Raw genomic sequence first — 17,146 nt, 5'->3', positions numbered from 1 at the left:
CCTTCCACACCTCACCCTTCCCTTCCCTACCTTACCTTACACTACCCATCTACTCCCTTCCCTTCCCTTCCCTTCTCTTCCCTTTTCCTTCCTTTTCCTATGCAGAATCACTCTTCATTCTACCCCTTTCTTTCCTACTTATAGCCTATACTCTTCCCTTCCCTTCCCTTCCCTTCCCTTTCCCTTCCTTTCCCTTCAATTCTCCATCCCTTTCCTTGCTCCTGGACCCTTCCCTTCCCTTCCCTTCCCTTCCCTTCCTTTCCCTTCAATTCTCCATCCCTTTCCTTGCTCCTATACTCTTCCCTTCCCTTCCCTTCCCTTCCCTTCCTTTCCCTTCAATTCTCCATCCCTTTCCTTGCTCCTATACTCTTCCCTTCCCTTCCCTTCCCTTTCCCTTCCTTTCCCTTCAATTCTACATCCCTTTCCTTGCTCCTGTACACTTCCCTTCCCTTCCCTTCCTTTCCCTTCCCTTCCCTTCCCTTCCTTTCCCTTCAATTCTCCATCCCTTTCCTTGCTCCTATACTCTTCTCTTCCCTTCCCTTCCCTTCCCTTCCCTTCCTTTCCCTTCAATTCTCCATCCCTTTCCTTGCTCCTATACTCTTCTCTTCCCTTCCCTTCCCTTCCCTTCCCTTCCTTTCCCTTCAATTCTCCATCCCTTTCCTTGCTCCTATACTCTTCCCTTCCCTTCCCTTCCCTTCCCTTCCCTTCCCTTTCCCTTCCTTTCCCTTCAATTCTCCATCCCTTTCCTTGCTCCTGTACCCTTCCCTTCCCTTCCCTTCCCTTCCCTTTCCCTTCCTTTCCCTTCAATTCTCCATCCCTTTCCTTGCTCCTGTACCCTTCCCTTCCCCTCCCTTCCCTTCCTTCATCTTTTCACCGGCATCTTTTCACTGTTACTCCTCGCATTTTTTACAGCATCCGTCTTTATCTCTCTTCTTCCTCTCCCTTCTCCTTCCTCTTCTTCCCCCCCTGAGTCTTGGCAGCCCCCTCCTAACCGTCAGGGGCTACACGAGGTCCTTAGCGTCTTGGTAGTTAATATATATTGGAGTCACTTTGCGGTAATGAGGACAAATCACGCGACGACGACGAGGAGGAGGAGGAGGAGGAGGAGGAGGAGGAGAAGAAGGAGGAGGAGGAGGAGGAAGAGGAGCTGTTGAAAAAGAGGAGGATGAGATGTAATTAATTTTGTAAACTCTTTTTCTCTCTCTCTCTCTCTCTCTCTCTCTCTCTCTCTCTCTCTCTCTCTCTCTCTCTCTCTCGTCTTAATTTATGGCTCCGTTTCGCTCTCTCTCTCTCACTCATCGCCATTCTGCTAACCACGTGAAGATTTAGCGAGGAGGAGGAGGAAGAAGGAGGAGGAGGAGGAGGAGGAGGAGGAGGAGGGGGAGGTGGGGAAGGAGGTAGGTAAGCGAGAAGAAATGAAAAAAGAGGAAGAGAGAGATGGAGAAGAGGTATGAAAAGGAGGGGGAGGAGGAGGAGGAAGCAGAAGCAGAAGAAGAGGAAGCAGGAGGAGGAGGAGGAGGAGGAGTAAGGGCCAGATGTTAGGTTCTTAAGGTTGTCTTGTTTCGCACGTTAATTTGTCGGCATGTGGCGAGGCGGGGAGGGAGACGCGGAGGTGTGACTGGGGGACGGGTGGCTGACTGACGGGGTGCGGGGAGCGATAACTGGCTGACTGAAGGGGTGCGGGGAGCGATAACTGGCTGACTGAAGGGGTGTGAGGAGCGTTAACTGGGTGACTGAAGAGGTGTGAGGTGCGTTAACTGGCTGACTGAAGGGGTGTGAGGTGCGTTAACTGGCTGACTGAAGAGGTGTGAGGAGCGTTAACTGGCTGACTGAAGGGGTGTGAGGAGCGTTAACTGGCTGACTGAAGGGGTGTGAGGAGCGTTAACTGGCTGACTGAAGGGGTGTGAGGAGCGTTAACTGGCTGACTGAAGGGGTGTGAGGAGCGTTAACTGGCTGACTGAAGGGGTGTGAGAAGCGTTAACTGGCTGACTGAAGGGGTGTGAGACGCGATAACTGGCTGACTGAAGGGGTGTGAGAAGCGTTAACTGGCTGACTGAAGGGGTGTGAGGAGCGTTAACTGGCTGACTGAAGGGGTGTGAGAAGCGTTAACTGGCTGACTGAAGGGGTGTGAGGAGCGTTAACTGGCTGACTGAAGGGGTGTGAGGAGCGTTAACTGGCTGACTGAAGGGGTGAGGAGCGTTAACTGGCTGACTGAAGGGGTGTGAGGAGCGTTAACTGGCTGACTGAAGGGGTGTGAGGAGCGATAACTGGCTGACTGAAGGGGTGTGAGGTGCGTTAACTGGCTGACTGAAGGGGTGTGAGGAGCGTTAACTGGCTGACTGACTGACTGAAGGGGTGTGAGAAGCGATAACTGGCTGACTGAAGGGGTGTGGGGAGCGATAACTGGGTGACTGAAGGGGTGTGAGGTGCGTTAACTGGCTGACTGAAGGGGTGTGAGAAGCGATAACTGGCTGACTGAAGGGGTGTGAGTAGCGTTTACTGGCTGACTGGAGGGGTGTGAGGCGTAACTGGCTGACTGAAGGGTGTGAGAGCGATAACTGGCTGACTGAAGGGGTGTGAGGAGCGATAACTGACTGACTGAAGGGGTGGGGAGCGATAACCTGGCTGACTGAAGGTGGAGGAGCGTTAACTGGCTGACTGAAGGGGTGTGAGAAGCGTTAACTGGCTGACTGAAGGGGTGTGAGGAGCGATAACTGGCTGACTGAAGGGGTGTGAGGAGCGATAACTGGCTGACTGAAGGGGTGTGAGGAGCGATAACTGTCTGACTGAAGGGGTGTGAGGAGCGATAACTGGCTGACTGAAGGGGTGTGGGGAGCGATAACTGGCTGACTGAAGGGGTGTGGGGAGCGATAACTGGCTGACTGAAGTGGTGTGGGGAGCGAAAACTCGCTGAGTGAAGTGGTGCGGGTAGCGATAACTGGCTGACTGAAGGGGTGTGAGGAGCGATAACTGGCTGACTGAAGGGTGGGGAGCGATAACTGGCTGACTGAAGGGGTGCGGGGAGCGATAACTGGCTGACTGAAGGGGTGTGAGAAGCGATAACTGGCTGACTGAAGGGGTGTGAGAAGCGATAACTGGCTGACTGAAGGGGTGTGAGGAGCGATAACTGGCTGACTGAAGGGGTGTGAGGAGCGATAACTGGCTGACTGAAGGGGTGTGGGGAGCGATAACTGGCTGACTGAAGGGGTGTGGGGAGCGATAACTGGCTGACTGACGGGGTGCGGGGAGCGATAACTGGCTGACTGAAGGGGTGTGGGGAGCGATAACTGGCTGACTGAAGGGGTGTGAGGAGCGTTAACTGGCTGACTGAAGAGGTGTGAGGAGCGTTAACTGGCTGACTGAAGAGGTGTGAGGAGCGTTAACTGGCTGACTGAAGAGGTGTGAGGAGCGTTAACTGGCTGACTGAAGGGGTGTGAGGAGCGTTAACTGGCTGACTGAAGGGGTGTGAGGAGCGTTAACTGACTGACTGAAGAGGTGTGAGGAGCGTTAACTGGCTGACTGACTGACTGAAGGGGTGTGAGAAGCGATAACTGGCTGACTGAAGGGGTGTGAGAAACGGTTACTGGCTGACTGACTAACTGACTGATATACTCTCTTGAAAGCACGGTAACACGGAAAGGCATATGCGATTTTTGAAGGAGTCGATTGTTTCCGTACTTACTACTTCTGCAGGGAGGTTGTTCCAGTGGCGGATGATTCGGTATGAAAAAATATCCTGCCTGTGTCTGAGGAGCATCGCCTCGCACGGATAGGTCGAAAGGCATATGCGATTTTTGAAGGAGTTGATTGTTACTACTTCTACAGGGAGGTTGTTCCAGTGGCGGATGATTTGGTCTGAAAAAAAATCCTGCCCGTGTTTGTATAGCATCGCCTCGCACGGATAGGTCGAAAGGCATATGCGATTTTTGAAGGAGTCGATTGTTTCCTCACTTACTACTTCTACAGGGAGGTTGTTCCAGTGGCGGATGATTTGGTCTGAAAAGAAACTCGTACAAGTCTGTATAGCATCGCCTCGCACGGATAGGTAGACCGTTGTTGCTAATTCTTGAGTTGGTTTGTTGCTCAGATATTTCTTCTATTTCTCTATACAATCCTCCTCCTCCTCCTCCTCCTCCTCCTCCTCCCAAAATGAAGTTACTCGTGTCATAATAACTTCATATCAGCGTCTCTCTCTCTCTCTCTCTCTCTCTCTCTCTCTCTCTCTCTCTCTCTCTCTCTGACGCGCACACACACACACACTCACACACACACGCACACACAGCTGTTACGTACACGTAGAGGTATATTTTGGAGGCATGTGGAGGAGGAGGAGGAGGAGGAGGAGGAGAAGGAGGAAAAAAGTGTAAAAAAATGTAAATTATATTAGCAGGTAAATTAGGAGGAAAAAGATGAACTGAAGAGGAGGAGGAGGAGAAGGAAGAAGAAGAAGAAGAAGAAGAAGAAGAACAACAACAACAACAACAACAACAAGAACAAGAACAAGAACAAGAAGAACAAGAACAAGAACCAAAACAAGGACAAGAAGGAAATATAAAAGAAGAGAAGATGGAGGAGGAGGAGGAGGAGGAGGAAAAGGAAGACGAAAACAGGAGAAAAAGGAAAAAACAAGAACAAAATAAACAAGAACCAAAACAAGAGGAAACAGAAAAGTAGATGAAGATGAAGAGGAGGAGGAGGAGGAGGAGGAGGAGGAAGAAGAGCCCCTCATACCCAGCTGGCATCGGGGCTTAAAATTATGCCATCATTCACTTGTGCTCCTCCTCCTCCTCCTCCTCCTCCTCCTCCTCCTCCTCTCATTCTTCTCCCTTTCCTCCTCGACCTTTTTTCTCCTTCCTATTTGAACGTCGCCATTGCTGTTGTTTATTTCATTGTTTTTGTTTTTCTTTTTGTTATTTTTTGTTCTTCTGTGCACCTGTGACCTGACTTGAGGAGGAGGAGGAGGAGGAGGAGGAGGAGGAGGTCTTGTAATTTAGAGAAGCAGAAACGGTAATATTAGGATGGAACGTAGGAGGAGAAGGAAGAGGAAGAGGAGGAGGAGGAGGGGGAGGAGGAGGAGGAAGAGCTAATATTTCTTTCCTTTCCTTTCCTTTCCTTCCTTTCCTTCCCTTCCCTTCCATTTCCTTTCTTTTCCTATACCATTGTTTTCCCTTCTCTTCTTTTCCCTTTCCTTTCCTATCCTTTCCTTCCTTTCCTTTCCTTCCTTCCCTTCCCTTCCCTTCCTTTTCTCTTCCACTTCCTTTCTTTTCCTATACCATTATTTTCCCTTCCCTTCTTTTCTATTTCCTCTCCTTTTCCTGCTACTCCCTTCCTTTCTCTTCCCTTCCCTTCTCCTCCCTTCCCTTCGTTTTCTTTCCTATCCCTTTCCTCTCCCTTCTCTTACCTTCCCTTCCTTTCTTTTTCTTTCCCATCCCTTTCCTTGCTTCCCTCCTCCACTTCACTTCCCTTCCCTCCTCTTCCCCTCACTTCTTCCTCTATCCCTTTTCTCTCCCTTCTCTTACCTTCCCTTCCTTTCTTTTTCTCTCCCATCCCTTTCCTTGCTTCCCTCCTTCCACTTCCCTTCCCTTCTCTTCCCCTCACTTCTTTCTCTATCCCATCCCTTCTCTCCCTTACCCTCACCCAGCCTCCCTTACCCTCCCCTCTCATCTTCATTACATCTATAAACGGATGGGGAAAAGAAAAGGAGGAGAGGGGAAGAGGAGAGGGGAGGGGAGAGGGGGTATGGGGGCGGGGGGGAGAGGGTGTCATGTCTCCCCGCCCCCCCCTCGTCACACTTACGTCTTTAACAGCTGAATTACATCGATCAAGTCTTGTCGCCTTCACCTTTCACTTCAATGGAATCCGACGAGACTTTTTTTTCAACACCTCGACGCCTCACCCTCCCCTCCTGTCACTCCCCATTCCTCCCCTTTCCTCCCCTTCCTTCCCCTTTACGAGACTTTTTCAACACCTCGATACCTCATCTCCTTCCCCTTTACGAGACTTTTTCAACACCTCGATACCTCATCTCCTCCCCACCTCTCTTACTGTCACTCCTTCTCTTCTTTATGGGATGGGGAAAATGAAACTCGGAATGGACCGTATTGGCTATACAGGCAGAGCTACACGTGGCCAGTCGGTGAACTGTCAGAGCATTACTTTCCATAGAGTTCAAGTTATGTACTAGAGTGCGTCTGAGGCTGCTCCAGGATACAAGGCCTTGGTACCGCCGCCGCTCCAAGCCAACGACTGCACACACTTTTCTCCTGCTCGATTTCCTGACTCTTCTATTTGACATGGAGAAAAACTGAAATCGGTGAGGTGATGGGAGGAAGTATGAGGTGAGGGAAAACAAAAATATGCAAAAAAAAAGCAAAGAGAAGAGTAGGTAGAGGAAGAAGAAAGGGGTAGAGAAAAAGAACAAGAAAAATAAAATAAGGAAGAGGAAGAAAAGGAATAAGGAGGAGGAGTTAGAGAGAACAAGACCGGTAAGGAGGAGGAAGATGAAATAACAAAGAGGAGGAGGAGGAGGAGGAGGAGGAGGAGGAGGAGGAATCAAATAACGGCATGATTCTTAAAAAGCTAAACAGATACACTCATTTAAAAACACTTCATTACCACCATCACCACCACCACCACCACCACCACCATCACCACCACCACCACCACCACCACCATCATCACAACCACCACCTCTTCCCTCATCACCAACCACCCTCCATCACCACCATTATCTCCCATACCCATCTCCTCCCTCACCACCACCACCACCGCCGTTATCTCCACACCTCCCATCACCACCACCGCCACCACCACCACTTTCATCACCAGTACTTCCTATCTTCCCTTCCTTCCCTCATCACCGCTACTGGGCCCTCTCTCTCTCTCTCTCTCTCTCTCTCTCTCTCTCTCTCTCTCTCTCTCTCTCACACACACACACACACATCACCTAATTTCCTCCGTTTTCATCACCAACTAAGTGAAAGAGAAGAAAGAGAAAAAGAATAAAGGAGGAAAAAGAAAAATAAGAACAAATAGAAAAAAGAAAAGGAGAAGGAAGAAGAAGGAAGAGGAGAAGAAAGGAAGAAGAAAGAAGTGACCAAAAAAAATAAGGAAGGAGAGAAAGAGGAATAAGAAGGAAGCAAGAACAAGTAGGGTTTTCATCACCACCATCACCACCATCACCACCACCCTCATCTCCACCACCTCCATCACCACCACCAAGCCGTCGCCGCATGGTTGGCCACGAACAAATGACCCGTAAGAATGACACTCGCTCTACAAGACACGTGTTCGTATGTGTGTTTGCCGACTTCGACCACATGGGAAATTAGAACACATGAGAGATTTGAACACAAGAGATTTAGAGATTAGAAGAGATGGGATTAGGATTAGGACACAGATGAGATAAGGATATACATAAGATTAGAACACAAGAGATTAGAAGAGATGGGATAAGAGATGAGATAAGGATATACATAAGATTAGAAGAGATGAAATTAGAACACATATTAGATTTGAATACATGAGATTAGAACATGTGAGATTAGAAGAAAAAATTAGGGAAGATAAAAGATTAGGACATATGAGAGATAGTGAAGGAAAATGAAGAGAAAAAGGAAGAGGAGGAATATTAGAGGAAGGAAGAGGAAGAGGAGGAAGACAGAGGAGAAAAAAAATAGAGGAAGTAATAAAAATAAGAGGAAGAGGAGGAGAAAGAAAAACAAAAACACAAACAGGAAAAAAATAAACTGTACAGCAACGATTTGAAGTATAAGAGGAAAAGGAGAAAGAGGAAGAGGAAGAGAATGAGATAGAGGAAAGAAGCAAAGAAGAGACAGAAGAGGAGGAAAGGAAACAAGAAAAAGGGAGAGGAGGTAGGAAGTGACGGAGAAGTGGGGGGGGAGAGGGAAGGGGGAGAGAGGGGGAAGGGGGAGGGGGTAGCTGCGTCACGGCTGTCAACACTCGGACTAAGAGGCCTAACGTGTAATTGTCAGCAGCATCAGGAGCAGAAAGTCAGCCCTTACCCCCCCCCCTCCCCCCCCTACCCTGCTTTCCCTACCCCCTCCGTCACCTTCCTTACCTAACCCTCCCCCTCCCCCCTTTATTTTTTTTACGTACGGTCTATAGTGCCGATGGGATGGGATAGCTCGGTAAGATAAGTTGGTCGGCCCCACCGCGTTATGGCGCAGGCAAGTGTTTTATAGTGGCGCAATATTGCTTGGTTCATGTTGCCCCCCGGAGCTCATCTTTGATCCCCTTTTTGAGCGAATATAGAGTCGTTTTTTTTTTTTAGCGCAGGAAGGGAAGGTTAAATCATGACCTTCAGTATACAGTGCAAACTTGGGCGTGTTATACCACCCAATGAGTTAATGAGAGAGAGAGAGAGAGAGAGAGAGAGAGAGAGAGAGAGAGAGAGAGAGAGAGAGAGAGAGAGAGAGAGAGAGAGAGAGAGAGAGAGAGAGAAGGGGGGAGGGGGCAAGAAAAAGAAAGAAATATGAAGATGGAGAGCAGGGATGAAAAAAATGGAGAAATAAAATGAAATAGAGAAGAGAAAAATAAAGAAACAGACGACTACAGGGAGCCCAATGCAAGTGTTAGGAAACATTAGCGGGCCGTCCTCGTGAGCGTCAGCACACTCACTGCTGTTTTCCCTCGGCAGGTGTGGGAATGCAATGTACATGAAAGATGTTAATTGATCAACTAGTTATTGCAACGTAAAATTAATTAATCAGTTAATCAGAGAAGGAAAATACAATAAAAAAGAAAATTGGAGCTGAGAAAGAAAAAGGGAAACTGATGCTGCGCCGCAAGCCGTGGCGAGGGTTCCTCGGGGTGCTGGCGCGCGTGTCCCAGGCCCGGCCATCCCATCCCAGAACAGATAAACGCGGACACCGGCGCCTTTACGGTATTTATGATTAATTTCATAATCCAGTCTGGTAGTTTTAAGAAGCGAGTTCTTGCATTCGCCCGTCTCGCCCCGGCGGGGCGGGGCAGCGCCAGCGAGCCCAAGGTCTCCCTGGTGAGCATGGGAGGACTGAAGGGCTCCCGGCAGGGCGCCTAGGCGTCCCCCGGTGCCCCGACGGTGGTGCCGGAGATCTGCCGGCTACAGACCTGGGCAGGTGGAGCTCGTTAGCCGTGGAAGGCAATTCACCTAGGAGAGCAAACTCCGAACAACAAACCCGGGCAGGTGGAGCTCGTTAGCCGTGGAAGGCAATTCACCTAGGAGAGCAAACTCCGAACAACAAACCCGGGCAGGTGGAGCTCGTTAGCCGTGGAAGGCAATTCACCTAGGAGAGCAAACTCTGAACAACAAACCCGGGCAGGTGGAGCTCGTTAGCCGTGGAAGGCAATTCACCTAGGAGAGCAAACTCCGAACAACAAACCCGGGCAGGTGGAGCTCGTTAGCCGTGGAAGGCAATTCACCTAGGAGAGCAAACTCTGAACAACAAACCCGGGCAGGTGGAGCTCGTTAGCCGTGGAAGGCAATTCACCTAGGAGAGCAAACTCCGAACAACAAACCCGGGCAGGTGGAGCTCGTTAGCCGTGGAAGGCAATTCACCTAGGAGAGCAAACTCCGAACAACAAACCCGGGCAGGTGGAGCTCGTTAGCCGTGGAAGGCAATTCGCCTAGGAGAGCAAACTCCGAACAACAAACCCGGGCAGGTGGAGCCTGTTAGCCGTGGAAGGCAATTCACCTAGGAGAGCAACCTGAACAACAAACCCGGGCAGGTGGAGCTCGTTAGCCGTGGAAGGCAATTCGCCTAGGAGAGCAAACTCCTAACAATAAACCCGGGCAGGTGGAGCTCGTTAGCCGTGGAAGGCAATTCACCTAGGAGAGCAACCTGAACAACAAACCTGGGCAGGTGGAGCTCGTTAGCCGTGGAAGGCAATTCACCTAGGAGAGCAAACTCCGAACAACAAACCCGGGCAGGTGGAGGTCGTTAGCCGTGGAAGGCAATTCACCTAGGAGAGCAAACTCCGAACAACAAACCCGGGCAGGTGGAGCTCGTTAGCCGTGGAAGGCAATTCACCTAGGAGAGCAACCTGAACAACAAACCCGGGCAGGTGGAGCTCGTTAGCCGTGGAAGGCAATTCACCTAGGAGAGCAAACCTGAACAACAAACCCGGGCAGGTGGAGCTCGTTAGCCGTGGAAGGCAATTCATCTAGGAGAGCAAACTCGAACAACAAACCCGGGCAGGTGGAGCTCGTTAGCCGTGGAAGGCAATTCACCTAGGAGAGCAAACTCCGAACAACAAACCCGGGCAGGTGGAGCTCGTTAGCCGTGGAAGGCAATTCACCTAGGAGAGCAAACTCCGAACAACAAACCCGGGCAGGTGGAGCTCGTTAGCCGTGGAAGGCAATTCACCTAGGAGAGCAAACTCCGAACAACAAACCCGGGCAGGTGGAGCTCGTTAGCCGTGGAAGGCAATTCACCTAGGAGAGCAAACCTGAACAACAAACCCGGGCAGGTGGAGCTCGTTAGCCGTGGAAGGTAATTCACCTAGGAGAGCAACCTGAACAACAAACCCGGGCAGGTGGAGGTCGTTAGCCGTGGAAGGCAATTCTCCTAGGAGAGCAAACTCCTAACAAAAAACCCGGGCAGGTGGAGCCTGTTAGCCGTGGAAGGCAATTCACCTAGGAGAGCAACCTGAACAACAAACCTGGCAGGTGGAGCTCGTTAGCCGTGGAAGGCAATTCACCTAGGAGAGCAAACCTGAACATCAAACCCGGGCAGGTGGAGCTCGTTAGCCGTGGAAGGCAATTCACCTAGGAGAGCAAACTCCGAACAACAAACCCGGGCAGGTGGAGCCTGTTAGCCGTGGAAGGCACCTGCCTAGGAGAGCAAACTGAACAACAAACCCGGGCAGGTGGAGCTCGTTAGCCGTGGAAGGTAATTCACCTAGGAGAGCAAACTCCGAACAACAAACCCGGGCAGGTGGAGCTCGTTAGCCGTGGAAGGCAATTCGCCTAGGAGAGCAAACTCCGAACAACAAACCCGGGCAGGTGGAGCTCGTTAGCCGTGGAAGGCAATTCACCTAGGAGAGCAAACTCCGAACAACAAACCCGGGCAGGTGGAGCTCGTTAGCCGTGGAAGGCAATTCACCTAGGAGAGCAACCTGAACAACAAACCCGGGCAGGTGGAGCTCGTTAGCCGTGGAAGGCAATTCACCTAGGAGAGCAAACTCCGAACAACAAACCCGGGCAGGTGGAGCTCGTTAGCCGTGGAAGGCAATTCACCTAGGAGAGCAAACTCCGAACAACAAACCCGGGCAGGTGGAGCTCGTTAGCCGTGGAAGGCAATTTCCTTTTTTTCTTTCTCCTTTTTCCTTTTTCTACAACTTTTTTTTCTTATTTTATCCCTCCTGCTTCTTTTCTTTGTTTTTTTTTTCATTTCTTTCCTTCCTCCTCGTTCTCCTCCTCCTCCTCCTTATGCTCTTATGCGGTCATCAGGGTAGCAAGTTTTTTTCTCTCCCTTTTCTTTAATTTTCTCTCACCATTTTTTCTCTTCCCTATCTCTTCTTTCTCTCCCTTCTCCCTTTCTTCCTCCACTGTACATGTTTCTTCTCCCTTTCCACTGTTTTCTTTCTCTCCCTTTCTCCTCCTTATACTCTCTAGTCTATACCCTTTTCTATCTCCCTTTTCCCTAGTCTTACAGTCCACTCGGTAGCTTGTAGCGCCGGGCGGGAAGCGAACCTGGGTCCTCCTCAACGCATTTTAAGAACTCAGCCACCACCTCCCTCTACCTCCTCTTCCCTACTGTTCTCCTCCTCTTCCTTCCTTCCCTACCCTTCCATACCTTTACCCTCCCCTTCCCTCCCCTTTCCTGCGACCTGGAACATACATCAATTTCTATACTTTACGAAGAAACGAAGAGAGGAGGAGAGAATAACTTTAAAGGAGAGTAAAAAGAGAGATAGAGAAGGAAAAGGACGAAAACAAGGACGAGGAGGAGAGAAAAACGAAGAGGAAGGAGGAAGGAGAAGGAAGGGAAAGGAGAAAACACGAAAAAAAGATAGAAAAGGGGAATAGAACAAGGAGGAGAAAGCAAACAAATGGAGACGATAAAACTGATACAAAGCAAAACGTAAACAAACCTATAAACGGATACTAGAAAATTACTGAAAACCGTAACACTGAAAACCGTAACACTGAAAACCGTAACCACCGATAACCGTAACCACTGATAACCGTAACGGGGCGTAACCTATGTATTCCTTAACCACGCATTGCCGACGAGGGGCGTGTCTGACCAACCCCCCTTCCCCCTGCCCCCTTTCACTCTACCCCTTATCATGTCCAAAGGGGAGGACTAGGGGGGGGGGGGACTCACCTCATGCTCCCCCTTGCCCCCCCCCCCCCTTGGACAAATAACAGACATATCAGCGTGTCTGCTTAATCTAATCCCCTTCCTTCGTGTGGCGCCGAGATTGGTTCCGGTGACGGGGGGGCGTGGCGTGGCGTGATGTAGGGGGGGGGGGGGAGAGAGGAAGGAGGGAAGAAAAAGAAAGACAAGGATTAGGAGGAACTGGAGGAGAAAAAGTAGGAGGAGGAGGAGGAGGAGGGAGAGAAAAAGAAAGCAGGAAAAAAAAAGGAGAAAGAGGGATAAAATAAAAATAAAAAGTTGTAGGAAGAGAAAGAGAAGGGAAAGGAGAGACAGATGAGGAGGAAAAAGAGAAAAAGGGGGAGAGAAGAAAAAAGGAGATTACTTGAGATAGAAGAGGAAGAGAAAGAGATGGAAGAGGAGAGAAAGATGAGTAGGAAAAAGAAAAAAGGAAGAGAAGAAAAAAGGAGATGAAATAGAAGAGGAAGAAAAGGAGAACGAGGAGAGAAAACGATAAAGAGGAAGGAAGAAGTAAAAAAACACACAAAAAAAAACAGAAAAGAGAAGAGGAAGAGGAAATCAAAAATATACGATAAAATAAGTGTGTCTATGTGTGTGAGAGAGAGAGAGAGAGAGAGAGAGAGAGAGAGAGAGAGAGAGAGAGAGGGGGGGGGGGGCAGCGAAAGAGAGTGTAAGTGCGTAATAGGGAGAGTAACAGGGTAAGGTGGGGGGGAGGGGAGGGGGTTACAGGAGGGGGGTATAACAGCGACAGGAACAAGCGTATCCCAGCTCGAGGCAAAGGGCGGCAAAGGGCGAAGGGGGGATGGCTGTCAGCGGCCTTTGTGACAGCATTAGCGGCCGTCATTGTGTGCGCGCCGCGGTTCACACTCGGCCCTGTACAGCCCCGCCTCGCCGCGCCGTGTCCCTCCTGCCGCGGCGATGGCTTTTAAACCTTCCCTTTTAGCGGTGAGGTGCGTGGGTTTTGACAGCTCTTTCAGGGTTGGGTTGATGCTGTTTGTAGGTATTTTTCGCTTCTCTTTCGCTCTGGTGACTCCTCTTCTTCTTCTTTTTATTATTCTTTTTCTTCGTCTTTATTTTTCTAACTCTTGCTGTAGGTGTTGTTGATGTTGTTGTTCTTGTTGGTGCTTTTATGTGCTGCCTAAAGCGCCGGTAGGCTATATTTGGGGTCCTCATGGGCGGCCCCAGCTCGGTAGTGGCGCAGGCGAATTTTATTTATAGTGGGTGCCGTGATGTGTGACTCTTGCCTGGCCCATGCTGCCCCCCCGGTGCTCCTCCTGACCGAGTCGCGGAGGTTACAATTGCCTGAAGGTCCGGGCAGCACGTGGGTAACCTTCAGACACTCGGCGATGGTTGAAAATTGCCAGCGTGCATCGGTGGGACTCGAACCTGCGTCCACGGGCTCACCACACCCTCACGCTGACCACTCGCCCACCGCCACTGTTGTTGTTGTTGTTGTTGTTGTTGTTGTTGTTCCTCCCCTTCCTCTCATAACCCTTCCCTATTTTCCCAACCCTTCCCTTCCCTTCCCCGCTTCTTCTTCCCCTTCTTCTGACCACCCTTCCTCCCTTCCTTTCCCTTCCCTTCCCTTCCGTTCCCTTCCCTTTCCTATCCTTTCCTTTCTTTTCCTTTCCTTTCCTTTCCTTCCGTTCCCTCCCCTACCCTTCCCTTTTCCGCTTCTTCTTTCCCTTTTTCTGACCACCCATCCTCCCTTCCTTTCCCTTCCCTTCCCTTCCGTTCCCTTCCCTTCCCTACCCTTCCCTTCCCTTCATCGCTTCTTCTCCCCCTTCTGACCACCTTTTTTCCCTTCCTTTTCCTTCCCTTCCCTTCTCTATAGATTACAACTTTTTCTGTGCCTTCCATCTCTTCTCCTTTCTGTGTTTTTCCCCTTCTCTATCTCACAAAGACACGCTAACGCTCAACAGACAGACAGACAGACAGACAGGCGGATTTGTGGAATTAGATTAAGACGTGCTTTTTGTTTTGTTTGTCTTGTGTTGGAGGAGGAGGAGGAGGAGGAGGAGGAGGAGGAGGAGGAGGAGGAGGAGGAGGAGGAGGGTAAATGGTGTAAGGAGGAAAGAGAAGGGAGAAGAAAAAGAGAAATGAATGAGAATGGTGGAGGATTTAAAGAGGAGAAAGGGAGGAGGAAGAAGAGAAAAAGGGAGGAAAGGAGAGCGAGGAGGAGAAGGAGGATGGATGGATATGTAATGAGAAAAGGGAAGAGGAAGAAGGTAGAAAAGGGAGAAGGGAGAAAGAAAAGGGTAGAGAGTATGAGGAGGAGAAAGGGAGAGAAAAAATACAGTGGAAAGGGAGAAAAAACATGTACAGTGGAGGAAGAAAGGGAGAAGGGAGAGAAAGAAGAGATAGGGAGAAGAGAAAAGATGGTGAGAAAATCAAAGAAAAGGGAGAGAAAAAAGGGAGAGACAAAAAAAGATAGGGAGAAGAGAAAAAAATGGTGAGAGAAAATTAAAGTGAGAAAGAAAGGAAAGGAAGAACAAAGGAATGGAGGAAGAGAGAGAGAGAGAGAGAGAGAGAGAGAGAGAGAGAGAGAGAGAGAGAGAGAGAGAGAGAGAGAGAGAGAGAGAGAGAGAGAGAGAGAGAGAGAGAGAGAGAGAGAGAGAGAGAGAGAGAGAGAGAGAGAGAGAGTAAGGAAAGAGGAGGAGAGATAAATAAAGAGAATGTCAGGAAGAAGGAGGGAGAGAAAGAAGGGAGAGAAAAAAAAAAGGTGAAGGAAACAAAGAAGAAGAGATGGAGGAAAGAGAGAGAAGAGGTAAATAAAAGGACTTCTCTCTCTCTCTCTCTCTCTCTCTCTCTTGATCACACTTCCTCTATCTCTCTTTCCTCTCCTTTTCCAATAGCTTTCCTCCCCTCGCTTCCTTCCTCCTCCTCCTCCTCCTCCTCCTCCCCCTCCTCCTCCTCTTTCGTTTCTTCTCCTTCCCTCGTTTCTTCCTTCCTTTCCTATCCACCTTCTTTTTTCCTTCTCCTCCTTCCTTTCTCCTCTTCCTTCCTTTCTCTCTCCTATTCCCTCTCTCCTCTTCCTTCACTCTTCCTCTCTCTCTTCCCTTTCTACATATTCTCTCTTCTTCTTCTTCTTCTTCTTCTTCTTCTTCTTCCTCCTCCTCCTCTTCCCTTCTTGCTTCTCCAGGGCGTGACGGAGAGAGAGAGAGAGAGAGAGAGAGAGAGAGAGAGAGAGAGAGAGAGAGAGGGGAGGGGAAGGAGAGGGAGGGCGCCATTTTGTCAACCTAACACCCCGGAAAGCTAGTCCGTCGCGCTACCACGCCTCTCTCTCTCTCTCTCTCTCTCTCTCTCTCTCTCTCTGGCGCACGTGTGAGGAGGGAGGAAAAAAATAATAAATGGGTGTTATGTAACGTGTGTGGAGATGAGGTTGAGATGAGGTTGAGGTGAGGTTGAGATGAGGTTGAGATGAGGTTGAGGTGAGGTTGAGATGAGGTTGAGGTGAGGTTGAGGTTGAGGTGAGGCTGAGGTGAAGTTGAGGTGAGGTTGAGATGAGGTTGAGGTGAGGTTGAGGTGAGGTTGTTGAGGTTGAGGCTGAGGTTGAGGTGAGGTTGAGGTGAAGTTGAGGTGAGGTTGAGGTGAAGTTGAGGTGAGGTTGAGATGAGGTTGAATTAAGGTTGAAGTGAGGCCGAAGTGAGGTTGAGGTGAGGTTAAGATGAGGTTGAGATGAGAAAAAAAAATAGTTGCTTTCTTTACTGTAAAAAAAAAGCGCTAACTAATTATAACACACACACACACACACATACACACACAGACGGTTACTTAATCTGCACATACACACACACACACACACACACACACACACACACACACACACACACACACACACACACACACACACGAGTACTAATATACACACACAAATACTGACACACACTATTGACTACACACACACACACACACACACACACACACGGTTGCTTACTCTACACACACACACACACACACACACACACACACACACACGAGTACTAATATACACACACAAATACTGACACACACTATTGACTAAACACACACACACACACACACACACACACATAAGAGTACATTCTGCTGGTTACACACATATACACACACAAGAAGAAGAAGAAGAAGAAGAAGAAGAAGAAGATGATGATGATAAGAATGAGAAGAAAAAGCAGAAAAACAACAAAACAAGAAAGAAAAAGAAAATCAAGAACAAGAACAAGAAAATAATGATGATGATGATGATGATGATGAAGGCAACAAGACCCATACACACCCATCTTCTTTAAACATCTACCCCTTTGCCCCCCTCCCTCGCCCCCTCTCGCCCCATCAACATCACGAGGAGGAGGAGGAGGAGGAGGAGGGCATCAGACCATCATTAGTACCCACCAGAACACAAGAGAAACACCGATAATGAACAGCTGAGGAGGAGGAGGAGGAGGAGGAGGAGGAGGAAGATGATCAGTAGGATAAAACAGGAGGAAGAAGATAAAGAAAGGATCAGTAGGAAAACCAGAAGTAGGAGGAAAGGAGAAGGAAGAAGAGGAGAAGGAGAACCATGGAGAAGGAAAACAGGTAGAGAGAAGAAGAAGAAGAAGAAGAAGAAGAAGAAGAAGAAGAAGAAGAAGAAGAAGAAGAAGAAGAAGAAGAAGAAGAAGAAGAAGAAGAAGAAGAAGAAGAAGAAGAAGAAGAAGAAGAAAAACCAGTATAAGGAAACCAGAACAAGAAGAAGGAAAAGAAGGAGGAGGAAGAGTATCAGTAACAAAAAAAAAACAGAAAAAGGAGGAGGAGGAGGAAGATAAAAACGAGGAAGAAGA

At 49.2% G+C, this 17,146-nt stretch overlaps 2 long non-coding RNA genes across 10 annotated transcripts; one reads left to right on the top strand and one right to left on the bottom strand.

The window, feature by feature from the left end:
• Positions 1-8,762: 8,762 nt before the first annotated feature.
• On the bottom strand, positions 8,763-11,590 carry LOC127003002 (uncharacterized). 6 transcript variants are annotated; one of them, XR_007756814.1, is made up of 6 exons: positions 11,172-11,590; positions 10,916-11,105; positions 10,232-10,449; positions 9,896-10,031; positions 9,356-9,423; positions 8,763-9,287 (listed from the first exon to the last, which is right to left on the bottom strand). It is a non-coding gene; the product is annotated as an uncharacterized LOC127003002 (long non-coding RNA). The 6 variants fall into 6 exon arrangements; XR_007756813.1 differs by lacking the exon at positions 9,356-9,423 and having other exon boundaries at positions 11,172-11,587; XR_007756816.1 differs by lacking the exon at positions 9,356-9,423 and having other exon boundaries at positions 10,984-11,105; positions 11,172-11,586.
• Positions 9,434-11,022, top strand: LOC127003004 (uncharacterized). 4 transcript variants are annotated; one of them, XR_007756822.1, is made up of 4 exons: positions 9,434-9,595; positions 9,864-9,937; positions 10,206-10,403; positions 10,938-11,022. It is a non-coding gene; the product is annotated as an uncharacterized LOC127003004 (long non-coding RNA). The 4 variants fall into 4 exon arrangements; XR_007756821.1 differs by having other exon boundaries at positions 9,434-9,663; XR_007756819.1 differs by lacking the exon at positions 9,864-9,937 and having other exon boundaries at positions 10,200-10,403.
• Positions 11,591-17,146: the final 5,556 nt, after the last annotated feature.

This window comes from Eriocheir sinensis, chromosome 24 (assembly GCF_024679095.1).
Source record: "Eriocheir sinensis breed Jianghai 21 chromosome 24, ASM2467909v1, whole genome shotgun sequence".
In the NCBI taxonomy this organism is placed as follows: Eukaryota; Metazoa; Arthropoda; class Malacostraca; order Decapoda; family Varunidae; genus Eriocheir; species Eriocheir sinensis.
The sequence above is the reverse complement of the archived record's forward strand: the minus strand, read 5'-3'. Positions and strand labels throughout refer to the sequence as shown.